The sequence below is a fragment of the Camelus bactrianus genome, chromosome 21 (genome assembly GCF_048773025.1).
Source record: "Camelus bactrianus isolate YW-2024 breed Bactrian camel chromosome 21, ASM4877302v1, whole genome shotgun sequence".
NCBI lineage: Eukaryota > Metazoa > Chordata > Mammalia > Artiodactyla > Camelidae > Camelus > Camelus bactrianus.
In genome coordinates, this window is record NC_133559.1 from 12,230,149 (window position 1) to 12,244,257 (window position 14,109).

The window sequence follows — 14,109 nt, forward strand, 5'->3', positions numbered from 1 at the left end:
GGTCTAAATCCAGCGACTATACTGCCACCGCCAAACGCTGCAGCTCATCGGCTGTCCACTCTGCCTCTGAAGGAAACAAGCTGTGAACCGCACACCAAACCCTTTGCTGACAGACGCGCCCAAGCCTGGCCTGAGAGGAGACCGAGGTCGGTGATTCACCATGGCCAGAATCCATAGGAGAAGGTGAAGACAGGCTGAAGAGAGGGATGGAGTCCATCCAATAATAGATAGTAACGTGGGAATGGGGAATATTAGAAGTCATAGCCAGGTGAGTGGTGCATGTGTGTGTGTGTGTGTGACTCTGGTGTGTGTGTATGTGTGTGTGTGTGTGCGCGCGCGTGTGCGTGTGTGTGTGTGTGTGTGTTTGCTGTTAGTGGAGGGGGAGGTATCGTCGGTAACGTTCTTGCCTCTCTGTGACAGGACTGAGAGTACCGGTAATGCAATCCGAATACCATGTTGGCTGGTAGTCCACCCTGCCACGCATCTGTCTCCACACCCTCCCACTTGCATAGCTAAAGTTTCCCGGGCGGCATCCGGTTTCTGCCTGCTTTCTCACCTCCACTGCCCTTTCGACCAACTACAAGCACGTGGCCAGGTTCCTTTTCACACCTCCGCCTCCCGGCAGCCTGTCTGCTCCCCTGCGCGGTTGAAGACCCCCGCGTCCTTGAAGGCCAACGACAGGCCCACGGGCTTCGAGGGCGGCCCAGGAGCTGGCACGCAGCAGGTAAGCCATCGGGACTGGTCGCTGGCTTGAAAGGAGACGTAAGGGACGGCCAGTCCCGGCAAGTGGCCCAACTTGGAGACGGAGGGCCCTCTCCCGCGCCTTCCGCTTTCCGTCGACGCGGCCACCAGTGATGCCGCCAACCACCACCACCGCCGCCGCCGCCACAACCTGCAGCGCCATCGCCAGCACCCTGTCCACCACGGCCACCAGCACCGTCACCAGCAGCACCAGCAGCACCACCAGCACAAGCAGCAGCACCACCGCCTGAGCTGGGAAGAGAGGGTGGCTTGTCAGCCGCGAGGATTGTGGTGGCGGAAGCAGTGCCGCTTGAGAGTCCAAGCACGCTCGTGGCCACGGCTGCGCCGGCCAGTCGTGTTTGGGGCTGGGGCAAGCGTCGGAGCAGGAGTCGTCGCCGAAGGCCTCGAGTGGGTGGGCGCGCGAGGCCGAAAGTTTTGGCGGGGCACGAGGGTGGAGGTTGCACGCCAGGGCCTGGGGCTGCAGGTGGAGGGTACCGGGTGGCTCTTGTCGGGGCGCTGAGGTCACGGGGCGGGGGAGAAGGAGCGGACGAGTTGGCTTGGTGCGTGGGCTAAAAGGGGGGTGGTGGTGGGGTGGGGGCGGAGTGTTTGTGGACGCGCTGGGGAGGTTGGTAGGCGGAGAGGAAGAAGAAATGCTTCCCTGACCGGGAATCGAACCCGGGCCGCGGCGGTGAGAGCGCCGAATCCTAACCACTAGACCACCAGGGAGCGTCGGGCTCCGCGTCTGGCCTGCCTCTGCTCGACCCAGCCACTGGGCGCTGCCTTGGCGCCAAGGCCCGGCCTTTCCACGTCCAGCCGCCCTCCGCCCCTGGCAAGCCACGTGCCCTAGCGTTCTTCCTGCTTGCTGGCACCCTCAAAACACTGCGCGCCTCCTTCCCGCACACGCGCGAGAAGCCGCAGGCCACCTAGCTCCCTCTTTTCTGCGCCCAGCTCCCGGCTCTCCCTCACGGGCCCCGGGCGGGAGGGCCGGCCGTGGAGCTCGGCAAAAGATGGGCCCGCTGCGTTGGCCGGGAATCGAACCCGGGTCAACTGCTTGGAAGGCAGCTATGCTCACCACTATACCACCAACGCTGCACAGCCCGGGCCGCCCCGACACGCCGGCCCCGGGCTCGCCGGAGCGCGGTCTCGCCGCCGCCGCCGCCGCTGCCCCTGCGGCGGCCGGGCGCAGCCCGGCCCCGACGCCCCGTCCGCCAGCAGCTCTGCGCTGCGTCAGGCGCCACCGTCGGCCGCCCCGGGCGCCTCAACCGCTCCAGCCCTACGCAGCTGCCCTCGCCCCCGGCCCGAACGCTTCTGGGGCGGGGGGCGGGGTGGGGGCGCGCTGTCGCTGCCTTGCTGCTGCCGGGCCCTCGGCTGCACGCCGCGGCCCGCCCCCCTCCGCGGGCACGCCACCTCTGGTTCCCCGCTCGCCAAAGCCCTTCTCCAACGGCTGTTGGGCGAGGCCACTCCCCGGCACCGAAAGGGGACGGGACTCATCCGCCCCACACCCGTCCCGGCAGCCGTGAAGCTGTGCAGGTGTGCGTCGCGTCGCAAGGAGCCCACTGCGGCAGCCACTGTGGGCGGGCCGCAATGTCGCCGGGCGCTTGTGGGGTCGAGAGGAGGCCCTCGCTCGGCCGTGGCGCCCGAGCGCCCGGCGAGGAGGACGGGCAAGGGGTTGCAGGGGTGGAGGGCTGGAGGCGGTCGAGGGTGGGCAGGCCCCGCTGGAGGGCGGAGGGACGAGAAGAAGGGCCGTTGGGGCCAGGCGGCTGGACAGAGAGCGGCGCCAGCCACCAAAAAGGGGCGTGTGGCCTCCCCGTCGGGGAATCGAACCCCGGTCTCCCGCGTGACAGGCGGGGATACTCACCACTATACTAACGAGGACGGCGGCGGCCACACGGGCGCCCGACTGCTCTCCGGCTGCCTGCAGACGCCTACCCCCTGCCCTCGGCCCTCTGCCCACCACGGGCGCCCGCCACGTGCCCGACCCGACCCGACCTGACCCGACACCACACCAAACGCGTCATGCAAGGAGGCAGCCCGGGACCCCGCCAGGGACACGGATCCGCGTGGCGCTGGAAACTCCCAGTGCGCGCTGCCTATAGCCCCCGACGCCAGGATCGCGCCGTGAGGAGGGGGGCCCGAGGGGGCCGGAGAGCTCAAGCAAGGCTGTGAGGAGGAGGTGGGCGCTCGCCGTGCCACGTCCCGGGAGAAGAGGCGGAGGGGTGGGCGCGGCCGGCGGCAGAAGCTGGCCGGACGCGGCACACGGCTGGGTCCCGGGCCAGGGGTGGGCGAGGGGGCGGCGGCGGCGGAGCCGGGCGCGACGGCTGGCCTCGCTGCCCCGTTGGCCGGCGCGCGCCCGGTCCGTCGCGCAGCCGGACGGCCGCCCCCTGGCGCAGAGCACCGCGTCGGGCCAAGGGCATCGGTGTCCGCGTCGCGTCGGGTCCCAGCCAGCCGAGCGGCGACGCGCCCAGGCCCGCCGTCAGGATGGCCGAGCGGTCTAAGGCGCTGCGTTCAGGTCGCAGTCTCCCCTGGAGGCGTGGGTTCGAATCCCACTCCTGACAAGCCAGCCTTTTTTGGCCCGCCCAACAAATGCTGCACCCGGCCCGTCCCGGGCCTGGACAACACCCTACCGCCTCACACTCCGTTCCTGCCTCGCACTCTTGCCAGCTCCCCAGACTCCGGCCCCCTCGACGCGACACCCACACGACGCCTCTCACACGCAGGACCTCCTCAGCCACAGCTGCTCTTCCTGCCCAGTCCTGTGCGCCGGCCTCACGGAAACAGCCCAGGGGGAACCCTCTGGAAACTGCCGTTCAGGACACACGCCCTCCTCGCCTTCGCAGTGCAGGCCTTCGCGGCACTTCTTTCACCCACCTTGGCGCCACAGCGCATGTACACGCGAGAAGCCGCTGCCCCGGCCGGACCCAGCCACACCCCGGCGCGCTCCCTCAGACGGCTGCCCACGAGCCAGCAGCCACTCTGCCAAAGTGCTCCTCCTCACGACCAACGCACCGGAGCGGGACCCTTCGGGAGAGCGGCCGGCAGGAGCGCAGAAGCCAGGCTCAGACAGCGCTGGTCATTGGCGCGGCGGCGGCGGCGGCGGCGGCGGCGGCGCCGCTCCCAGGCGCCCATGTCCCACACTCGCTGTCTCCTCACAGCCCGAGCTCGCATCCCCTCTCCAGCCTGCTGCCCGCCAACGCCCGGCACGAGCGAGAAAGCCAGGCGCCAGAGGGACTTTGGGCCAGGGCCGGCGGTCGCTGTGAGGAGCGTCGGAGCTCAGCCGCACCTGCCACGCGTCGCCTGCCCTGACTGGAATTCGGGCGCAGGCCAGGCTGGGTCCGGTTCCTGGCTTCCTCCGGCGACACTGACAGTCTGTCGGCGGCCCTGGACGGCAGATTCGGAAGCGCAGGTTGGGCCGAGTCCGCCTCCGTCCCTGCGTCCCTCCTTCCCTCCGACCGCGCCTCGCCCTGGGGGTCCTCCCCGTTCCCCCGGAGCCTCTTCTTCAGGTCACTCACCGCCTCCTGCTCACATGGAGCGGATGTCCGTGGGCGAGCAGCGAACCACCAGTGTCTGGCGGTTGGCGGCGAGCGCCGCTGGGGCGGCGTCGGGCGGCGGCGGCCATCGGTGCATGGGTGGTTCAGTGGTAGAATTCTCGCCTGCCACGCGGGAGGCCCGGGTTCGATTCCCGGCCCATGCAGCGACCCAGTCCCCTTTTGGTCCCGCAGCCCACAGCGGAGCTAGGCTTCCCCTCTCCCACGCTCAAGGCACCTGTCCTACCACAGCATGCTCCCACCCGCAGCCCACCGCCACACCTTCCCTCTCCTGTCCTGCCCACGCCGGCGCCCCCTACCCTCCGTGGGACGAAAACCCCAACCCCGAGAGCCAAGCCTCCGTGACCTGACGCCTTGCGGGCTCAGCCACTCTCGCGCCCACACACCTTCCTTGTCCCTTTTCTCTTTCTTACCCTGATCCCGCTGGGGTCACACGGTGCACTGGAAGGAATACCCTACACTGGCACCCGCTCGCCCCACCTCTTCACGTTTCACCGCGCTTCCCCGCTCTCTGCCTCACTCTCCCCACACTCGGAAAGTTACACAGTGTTTGCTCAACCAGGAACCGAAAAGCTGCCGCCCCTGGGAGGGCTACATTGCACTCCCCAGGAGTGTCCCCAAAGCGTTATCCTGCATGAGGAATTCCAAAGAGGAATTCCACAATATCAGGGCAGAGTGCACTCTATGTTCACTTTACGTCCCTCAGCCGAAATATTTTTCGAACACCCGCCCGCTCCCCCACCACTAAAACCACCATCACCACCAACACCCCAACAACAAACACCACCCCCTCCCCTGAAGCCCTCCTCCCACCACTGGCACCCCACCTAGCGACACCACCCCCCAGCACCATCAAATCCTACTTTGTCAACGGTTCTGCCCTTGCGTGTGTCCGTTTGGCCTCTTTGTTTAATTTTTATTTTTTTTTGAATTTTCATTTTAATAGACGTATAGTTGATTTACAGTATTGTGTTATTTTCAGGGGTACAGTAAACTGATTATCTTTTCTATACATGTGTATGTATACGCATATAGATCGTTACTTTCCGTTACAGGTAATTACGAGACGTTGAATATACTTCTCGGTGCTGTACCGTAAATCCTGTTGTTCCTACCCGCTAACACCAGCTCCTAATTGATCCCTCGCCTACACGTTCCCCTTGGGTAACTGTAAGTTTGTTCTCTCTCTGTGTGAATCTGTTTCTGTTTTGCACAGAGGTTCACTTGTACTATTGTTTGGATTCCACATGTATGTATTTTTGTCCTTCTGTCTGACTTATTATACTAGGTTCGGTGCTCTCTAGGTCCATCCGTGTTGCTGCAAATGACAAGATCTCATGCTTTTTTATGGCTGAGTAATATTCCACGAGATTGATTTTAATACATTGAAAATCCCTCTCTCTCTTATCTATCTGTTTTTCTATCGATATCTATCGATCGATCTCTCTATCTATCTACTTATCTATATCTCATATTTCCTTAAGCCAATCATCCACGGATTGACACCTGAGATTTTTTCCCCTGTCATGGCTATGGCCCACGGTGCTGCTATGAACGTTGAGGTGTACATATCTTTCCCAATTAGAGGTTTTTTGTTTTCCGCATACATACTCAGGATGGGGACGGCTGGATCATATGGTAACTCTCCATTGGTGCCTTCATTGTTGTTTTCGTTGTCGTTGAAGTGTAGTTGATTTCTAAGACCGTATTAGTTTCAAGTACACAGCAAAGTGATTCGGTTTAGAATGTATACTGTATTTACAGATTATTTTCCATTATAGGGTATTCCAGGACACTGAAGATCGTTCCCTGTGTTATTCAGCAAGTCCGTGTTGCTTCTCTATTTTGTACACAGTAGCGTGTATCTGTTAACCCCATACTCCTAACTGATCCCTCCACTCTTCCCTTTCCCCATGCGTACCCGTCACTTGGTTATCGATGTCTGCCGAGTGTGTTTCTGTTTTGTACATAGACAAGTGTATATTATGTTTTAGGTTCCACCTGGAAGTGGATATCATATAATGTTTATCTTGCTCTATAACTGCCTTACTTCACACAGTGTGATAGACTCTAGGTCCATTCATGTGGCTGCGAATGACACTATTTCATCCTCCTTTGGGGCTGTGTAATATGCTCTGGTAAGTTTCTACAGCACATCTTCTTAAGTCCACCGTCCACTCATGGGCCCTTGGGTTCATTCTGGGTCTCGGCTATTGCAAATAGTGCTGCTAGGAAGGTCCTGGAGGAGGGGGGCGGTGCATGTAACCTTTCGAAGTAGAGGTTTCATCTTTCCCACGTACGTACCCAGCAGTGGGGTTGCTGGATCATATGGTAGCTCTCCTTTGGTGCCTTCATTGTTGTTGTCGTTGAAGTGTAGTTGATTTCCAGTCCTGTATTAGGTCGGGTGTACAGCACAGTGGTTCGGTTTGTATGTATATTGTATTTTCAGATTAGTTTCCTTCATAGGGTATTCCAGGACATTGCAGATCGTTCCCTGTGTGATTCCGCAAGTCCGTGTTGCTTCTCTATTTTATACACAGTAGCGTGTATCTGTTAATCCCACACTCCTAACTGATCCCTCCAGCCTTCCCTTTCCCCTCGCATAACCGTCAGTTGGTTTTCGATGTCTGTGGAGTGTGTTTCTGTTTTGTCCATAGATTCATGTCTATTATGTTTTAGATTCCACCCGGAAGTGATATTATATAATATTTATCTTTCTCAGTCTGACTTACTTCACGTCCTTTGATGGACTCTAGGTCCATCCATGCGGCCTCAAATGACAATATTCCATCCTTCTTTATGGCTGAGTAATATTCTACGGTATATTTATGCAACGCATCTTTTTAGGTCCATCGTCCACTCATGGGCCCTTGGGTTCATCCCGGGTCTCAGCAATTGCAAATAGTGCTGCTAGGAATGTGGAGGAGGGGTGCGGTGCTTGTATCTGTTCGAAGCGGAGGTTTCATCTTTCCCACATCTATACCCTGCAGTGGGGTTGCTGGATCATATGGTAGCTCTCCTTTGTGGCCTCTTTACTTCTCGACTCCATCCTCACCTGCCACTCTCCCCAACCACATCCCCTAGGCTCCACACCCCGCCACACACACAGACACACAGACACACACACACACACACACACACACACATACAGACACACACACACACACACACACACTCAGACTTGAGGCTTGACAGATTGAAAGTGTTTCCTGATGAGGTAATCTGTGTCTCTGGGGCTGTAGAATGCCCCACTCAATTCAGACCTCGCCTAGACCCTGTCCCCTACCCTTGTTTCTGTCCTTCCCTTGCCTGCTTCCTACCCTGCTGCCCCAGCCCCAGCCCCCTGGTTAGCCTGACCACCTCAAAGCACAGCCCACCTGTCTCGCCCTCTCACCCACCGCCCCGCTGGGGTCCTCTCCCACCATCGTCCTCGTACCACAGCCCACTCACCCCCCTGCTTGCTATCTGCCCTTCCTCGAAGACTCCAGGCTCGCTCCCCTCTACCCGCCACCAACCCCTAGTTCCCCAGCCCCTCTCTCACACATCCGGTGCAGAAGACTCACTTCCGCCACTCCTGGCCTCCCACGGGCTCCTCAGACCCACTCCTACTCCATGGCCACCCTCTTCCCTACATCGGACCCACCCGCACATCGCACGCAATTGGGGGGCCAAGGGCAATCGCGGGCCCAAGCTTCGGCAGAGCCCCTGCCTGAGTGGCCAACTACTCTCCTAGCCAGTTCCCCGCAAGCCCCACTCCTCTCCTTCGCACCTGCGCTCCACCCAGTGCCCTGGACTCGTCCTGCCACCTCCCAACCCGAGGCTCAAGGCCGCCCCTTCTCTATGGGGTCGTCTGGCTCTGTTCCCTAAGCCTCGTGGTGTGGCCCCCAACCACGGCGACAAACACCTTCACCCCGTACTCTCGCCCACCCACACTCACCCCGAACACACCCACAAGGGCGTTGACGAAAGCGCCTGCGGTGATGGGATGCACCCATATGCCGACAGGGGCTCCCTTCCACAGGGGAACCGGCTTGGTCTAAATCCAGCGACTATACTGCCACCGCCAAACGCTGCAGCTCATCGGCTGTCCACTCTGCCTCTGAAGGAAACAAGCTGTGAACCGCACACCAAACCCTTTGCTGACAGACGCGCCCAAGCCTGGCCTGAGAGGAGACCGAGGTCGGTGATTCACCATGGCCAGAATCCATAGGAGAAGGTGAAGACAGGCTGAAGAGAGGGATGGAGTCCATCCAATAATAGATAGTAACGTGGGAATGGGGAATATTAGAAGTCATAGCCAGGTGAGTGGTGCATGTGTGTGTGTGTGTGTGACTCTGGTGTGTGTGTATGTGTGTGTGTGTGTGCGCGCGCGTGTGCGTGTGTGTGTGTGTGTGTTTGCTGTTAGTGGAGGGGGAGGTATCGTCGGTAACGTTCTTGCCTCTCTGTGACAGGACTGAGAGTACCGGTAATGCAATCCGAATACCATGTTGGCTGGTAGTCCACCCTGCCACGCATCTGTCTCCACACCCTCCCACTTGCATAGCTAAAGTTTCCCGGGCGGCATCCGGTTTCTGCCTGCTTTCTCACCTCCACTGCCCTTTCGACCAACTACAAGCACGTGGCCAGGTTCCTTTTCACACCTCCGCCTCCCGGCAGCCTGTCTGCTCCCCTGCGCGGTTCAAGACCCCCGCGTCCTTGAAGGCCAACGACAGGCCCACGGGCTTCGAGGGCAGCCCAGGAGCTGGCACGCAGCAGGTAAGCCATCGGGACTGGTCGCTGGCTTGAAAGGAGACGTAAGGGACGGCCAGTCCCGGCAAGTGGCCCAACTTGGAGACGGAGGGCCCTCTCCCGCGCCTTCCGCTTTCCGTCGACGCGGCCACCAGTGATGCCGCCAACCACCACCACCGCCGCCGCCGCCACAACCTGCAGCGCCATCGCCAGCACCCTGTCCACCACGGCCACCAGCACCGTCACCAGCAGCACCAGCAGCACCACCAGCACAAGCAGCAGCACCACCGCCTGAGCTGGGAAGAGAGGGTGGCTTGTCAGCCGCGAGGATTGTGGTGGCGGAAGCAGTGCCGCTTGAGAGTCCAAGCACGCTCGTGGCCACGGCTGCGCCGGCCAGTCGTGTTTGGGGCTGGGGCAAGCGTCGGAGCAGGAGTCGTCGCCGAAGGCCTCGAGTGGGTGGGCGCGCGAGGCCGAAAGTTTTGGCGGGGCACGAGGGTGGAGGTTGCACGCCAGGGCCTGGGGCTGCAGGTGGAGGGTACCGGGTGGCTCTTGTCGGGGCGCTGAGGTCACGGGGCGGGGGAGAAGGAGCGGACGAGTTGGCTTGGTGCGTGGGCTAAAAGGGGGGTGGTGGTGGGGTGGGGGCGGAGTGTTTGTGGACGCGCTGGGGAGGTTGGTAGGCGGAGAGGAAGAAGAAATGCTTCCCTGACCGGGAATCGAACCCGGGCCGCGGCGGTGAGAGCGCCGAATCCTAACCACTAGACCACCAGGGAGCGTCGGGCTCCGCGTCTGGCCTGCCTCTGCTCGACCCAGCCACTGGGCGCTGCCTTGGCGCCAAGGCCCGGCCTTTCCACGTCCAGCCGCCCTCCGCCCCTGGCAAGCCACGTGCCCTAGCGTTCTTCCTGCTTGCTGGCACCCTCAAAACACTGCGCGCCTCCTTCCCGCACACGCGCGAGAAGCCGCAGGCCACCTAGCTCCCTCTTTTCTGCGCCCAGCTCCCGGCTCTCCCTCACGGGCCCCGGGCGGGAGGGCCGGCCGTGGAGCTCGGCAAAAGATGGGCCCGCTGCGTTGGCCGGGAATCGAACCCGGGTCAACTGCTTGGAAGGCAGCTATGCTCACCACTATACCACCAACGCTGCACAGCCCGGGCCGCCCCGACACGCCGGCCCCGGGCTCGCCGGAGCGCGGTCTCGCCGCCGCCGCCGCCGCTGCCCCTGCGGCGGCCGGGCGCAGCCCGGCCCCGACGCCCCGTCCGCCAGCAGCTCTGCGCTGCGTCAGGCGCCACCGTCGGCCGCCCCGGGCGCCTCAACCGCTCCAGCCCTACGCAGCTGCCCTCGCCCCCGGCCCGAACGCTTCTGGGGCGGGGGGCGGGGTGGGGGCGCGCTGTCGCTGCCTTGCTGCTGCCGGGCCCTCGGCTGCACGCCGCGGCCCGCCCCCCTCCGCGGGCACGCCACCTCTGGTTCCCCGCTCGCCAAAGCCCTTCTCCAACGGCTGTTGGGCGAGGCCACTCCCCGGCACCGAAAGGGGACGGGACTCATCCGCCCCACACCCGTCCCGGCAGCCGTGAAGCTGTGCAGGTGTGCGTCGCGTCGCAAGGAGCCCACTGCGGCAGCCACTGTGGGCGGGCCGCAATGTCGCCGGGCGCTTGTGGGGTCGAGAGGAGGCCCTCGCTCGGCCGTGGCGCCCGAGCGCCCGGCGAGGAGGACGGGCAAGGGGTTGCAGGGGTGGAGGGCTGGAGGCGGTCGAGGGTGGGCAGGCCCCGCTGGAGGGCGGAGGGACGAGAAGAAGGGCCGTTGGGGCCAGGCGGCTGGACAGAGAGCGGCGCCAGCCACCAAAAAGGGGCGTGTGGCCTCCCCGTCGGGGAATCGAACCCCGGTCTCCCGCGTGACAGGCGGGGATACTCACCACTATACTAACGAGGACGGCGGCGGCCACACGGGCGCCCGACTGCTCTCCGGCTGCCTGCAGACGCCTACCCCCTGCCCTCGGCCCTCTGCCCACCACGGGCGCCCGCCACGTGCCCGACCCGACCCGACCTGACCCGACACCACACCAAACGCGTCATGCAAGGAGGCAGCCCGGGACCCCGCCAGGGACACGGATCCGCGTGGCGCTGGAAACTCCCAGTGCGCGCTGCCTATAGCCCCCGACGCCAGGATCGCGCCGTGAGGAGGGGGGCCCGAGGGGGCCGGAGAGCTCAAGCAAGGCTGTGAGGAGGAGGTGGGCGCTCGCCGTGCCACGTCCCGGGAGAAGAGGCGGAGGGGTGGGCGCGGCCGGCGGCAGAAGCTGGCCGGACGCGGCACACGGCTGGGTCCCGGGCCAGGGGTGGGCGAGGGGGCGGCGGCGGCGGAGCCGGGCGCGACGGCTGGCCTCGCTGCCCCGTTGGCCGGCGCGCGCCCGGTCCGTCGCGCAGCCGGACGGCCGCCCCCTGGCGCAGAGCACCGCGTCGGGCCAAGGGCATCGGTGTCCGCGTCGCGTCGGGTCCCAGCCAGCCGAGCGGCGACGCGCCCAGGCCCGCCGTCAGGATGGCCGAGCGGTCTAAGGCGCTGCGTTCAGGTCGCAGTCTCCCCTGGAGGCGTGGGTTCGAATCCCACTCCTGACAAGCCAGCCTTTTTTGGCCCGCCCAACAAATGCTGCACCCGGCCCGTCCCGGGCCTGGACAACACCCTACCGCCTCACACTCCGTTCCTGCCTCGCACTCTTGCCAGCTCCCCAGACTCCGGCCCCCTCGACGCGACACCCACACGACGCCTCTCACACGCAGGACCTCCTCAGCCACAGCTGCTCTTCCTGCCCAGTCCTGTGCGCCGGCCTCACGGAAACAGCCCAGGGGGAACCCTCTGGAAACTGCCGTTCAGGACACACGCCCTCCTCGCCTTCGCAGTGCAGGCCTTCGCGGCACTTCTTTCACCCACCTTGGCGCCACAGCGCATGTACACGCGAGAAGCCGCTGCCCCGGCCGGACCCAGCCACACCCCGGCGCGCTCCCTCAGACGGCTGCCCACGAGCCAGCAGCCACTCTGCCAAAGTGCTCCTCCTCACGACCAACGCACCGGAGCGGGACCCTTCGGGAGAGCGGCCGGCAGGAGCGCAGAAGCCAGGCTCAGACAGCGCTGGTCATTGGCGCGGCGGCGGCGGCGGCGGCGGCGGCGGCGGCGGCGCCGCTCCCAGGCGCCCATGTCCCACACTCGCTGTCTCCTCACAGCCCGAGCTCGCATCCCCTCTCCAGCCTGCTGCCCACCAACGCCCGGCACGAGCGAGAAAGCCAGGCGCCAGAGGGACTTTGGGCCAGGGCCGGCGGTCGCTGTGAGGAGCGTCGGAGCTCAGCCGCACCTGCCACGCGTCGCCTGCCCTGACTGGAATTCGGGCGCAGGCCAGGCTGGGTCCGGTTCCTGGCTTCCTCCGGCGACACTGACAGTCTGTCGGCGGCCCTGGACGGCAGATTCGGAAGCGCAGGTTGGGCCGAGTCCGCCTCCGTCCCTGCGTCCCTCCTTCCCTCCGACCGCGCCTCGCCCTGGGGGTCCTCCCCGTTCCCCCGGAGCCTCTTCTTCAGGTCACTCACCGCCTCCTGCTCACATGGAGCGGATGTCCGTGGGCGAGCAGCGAACCACCAGTGTCTGGCGGTTGGCGGCGAGCGCCGCTGGGGCGGCGTCGGGCGGCGGCGGCCATCGGTGCATGGGTGGTTCAGTGGTAGAATTCTCGCCTGCCACGCGGGAGGCCCGGGTTCGATTCCCGGCCCATGCAGCGACCCAGTCCCCTTTTGGTCCCGCAGCCCACAGCGGAGCTAGGCTTCCCCTCTCCCACGCTCAAGGCACCTGTCCTACCACAGCATGCTCCCACCCGCAGCCCACCGCCACACCTTCCCTCTCCTGTCCTGCCCACGCCGGCGCCCCCTACCCTCCGTGGGACGAAAACCCCAACCCCGAGAGCCAAGCCTCCGTGACCTGACGCCTTGCGGGCTCAGCCACTCTCGCGCCCACACACCTTCCTTGTCCCTTTTCTCTTTCTTACCCTGATCCCGCTGGGGTCACACGGTGCACTGGAAGGAATACCCTACACTGGCACCCGCTCGCCCCACCTCTTCACGTTTCACCGCGCTTCCCCGCTCTCTGCCTCACTCTCCCCACACTCGGAAAGTTACACAGTGTTTGCTCAACCAGGAACCGAAAAGCTGCCGCCCCTGGGAGGGCTACATTGCACTCCCCAGGAGTGTCCCCAAAGCGTTATCCTGCATGAGGAATTCCAAAGAGGAATTCCACAATATCAGGGCAGAGTGCACTCTATGTTCACTTTACGTCCCTCAGCCGAAATATTTTTCGAACACCCGCCCGCTCCCCCACCACTAAAACCACCATCACCACCAACACCCCAACAACAAACACCACCCCCTCCCCTGAAGCCCTCCTCCCACCACTGGCACCCCACCTAGCGACACCACCCCCCAGCACCATCAAATCCTACTTTGTCAACGGTTCTGCCCTTGCGTGTGTCCGTTTGGCCTCTTTGTTTAATTTTTATTTTTTTTTGAATTTTCATTTTAATAGACGTATAGTTGATTTACAGTATTGTGTTATTTTCAGGGGTACAGTAAACTGATTATCTTTTCTATACATGTGTATGTATACGCATATAGATCGTTACTTTCCGTTACAGGTAATTACGAGACGTTGAATATACTTCTCGGTGCTGTACCGTAAATCCTGTTGTTCCTACCCGCTAACACCAGCTCCTAATTGATCCCTCGCCTACACGTTCCCCTTGGGTAACTGTAAGTTTGTTCTCTCTCTGTGTGAATCTGTTTCTGTTTTGCACAGAGGTTCACTTGTACTATTGTTTGGATTCCACATGTATGTATTTTTGTCCTTCTGTCTGACTTATTATACTAGGTTCGGTGCTCTCTAGGTCCATCCGTGTTGCTGCAAATGACAAGATCTCATGCTTTTTTATGGCTGAGTAATATTCCACGAGATTGATTTTAATACATTGAAAATCCCTCTCTCTCTTATCTATCTGTTTTTCTATCGATATCTATCGATCGATCTCTCTATCTATCTACTTATCTATATCTCATATTTCCTTAAGCCAATCATCCACGGAT

General features: G+C 62.4%; 10 non-coding genes across 10 annotated transcripts; 4 read left to right on the forward strand and 6 right to left on the reverse strand.

Annotated features, from left to right (window-relative positions):
* Positions 1 to 1,395: 1,395 nt before the first annotated feature.
* On the reverse strand, positions 1,396 to 1,467 carry TRNAE-CUC (transfer RNA glutamic acid (anticodon CUC)). The gene has a single exon. It is a non-coding gene; the product is annotated as a tRNA-Glu (tRNA).
* Positions 1,468 to 1,758: 291 nt separating this feature from the next.
* Positions 1,759 to 1,830, reverse strand: TRNAG-UCC (transfer RNA glycine (anticodon UCC)). Its single transcript has one exon. It is a non-coding gene; the product is annotated as a tRNA-Gly (tRNA).
* A 714-nt stretch (positions 1,831 to 2,544) lies between these two features.
* TRNAD-GUC (transfer RNA aspartic acid (anticodon GUC)) lies at positions 2,545 to 2,616 on the reverse strand. The gene has a single exon. It is a non-coding gene; the product is annotated as a tRNA-Asp (tRNA).
* Positions 2,617 to 3,213: 597 nt separating this feature from the next.
* On the forward strand, positions 3,214 to 3,296 carry TRNAL-CAG (transfer RNA leucine (anticodon CAG)). Its single transcript has one exon. It is a non-coding gene; the product is annotated as a tRNA-Leu (tRNA).
* Positions 3,297 to 4,361: 1,065 nt separating this feature from the next.
* On the forward strand, positions 4,362 to 4,432 carry TRNAG-GCC (transfer RNA glycine (anticodon GCC)). The gene has a single exon. It is a non-coding gene; the product is annotated as a tRNA-Gly (tRNA).
* A 5,280-nt stretch (positions 4,433 to 9,712) lies between these two features.
* On the reverse strand, positions 9,713 to 9,784 carry TRNAE-CUC (transfer RNA glutamic acid (anticodon CUC)). The gene has a single exon. It is a non-coding gene; the product is annotated as a tRNA-Glu (tRNA).
* Positions 9,785 to 10,075: 291 nt separating this feature from the next.
* On the reverse strand, positions 10,076 to 10,147 carry TRNAG-UCC (transfer RNA glycine (anticodon UCC)). Its single transcript has one exon. It is a non-coding gene; the product is annotated as a tRNA-Gly (tRNA).
* Positions 10,148 to 10,861: 714 nt separating this feature from the next.
* Positions 10,862 to 10,933, reverse strand: TRNAD-GUC (transfer RNA aspartic acid (anticodon GUC)). Its single transcript has one exon. It is a non-coding gene; the product is annotated as a tRNA-Asp (tRNA).
* Positions 10,934 to 11,530: 597 nt separating this feature from the next.
* On the forward strand, positions 11,531 to 11,613 carry TRNAL-CAG (transfer RNA leucine (anticodon CAG)). Its single transcript has one exon. It is a non-coding gene; the product is annotated as a tRNA-Leu (tRNA).
* A 1,071-nt stretch (positions 11,614 to 12,684) lies between these two features.
* Positions 12,685 to 12,755, forward strand: TRNAG-GCC (transfer RNA glycine (anticodon GCC)). The gene has a single exon. It is a non-coding gene; the product is annotated as a tRNA-Gly (tRNA).
* Positions 12,756 to 14,109: the final 1,354 nt, after the last annotated feature.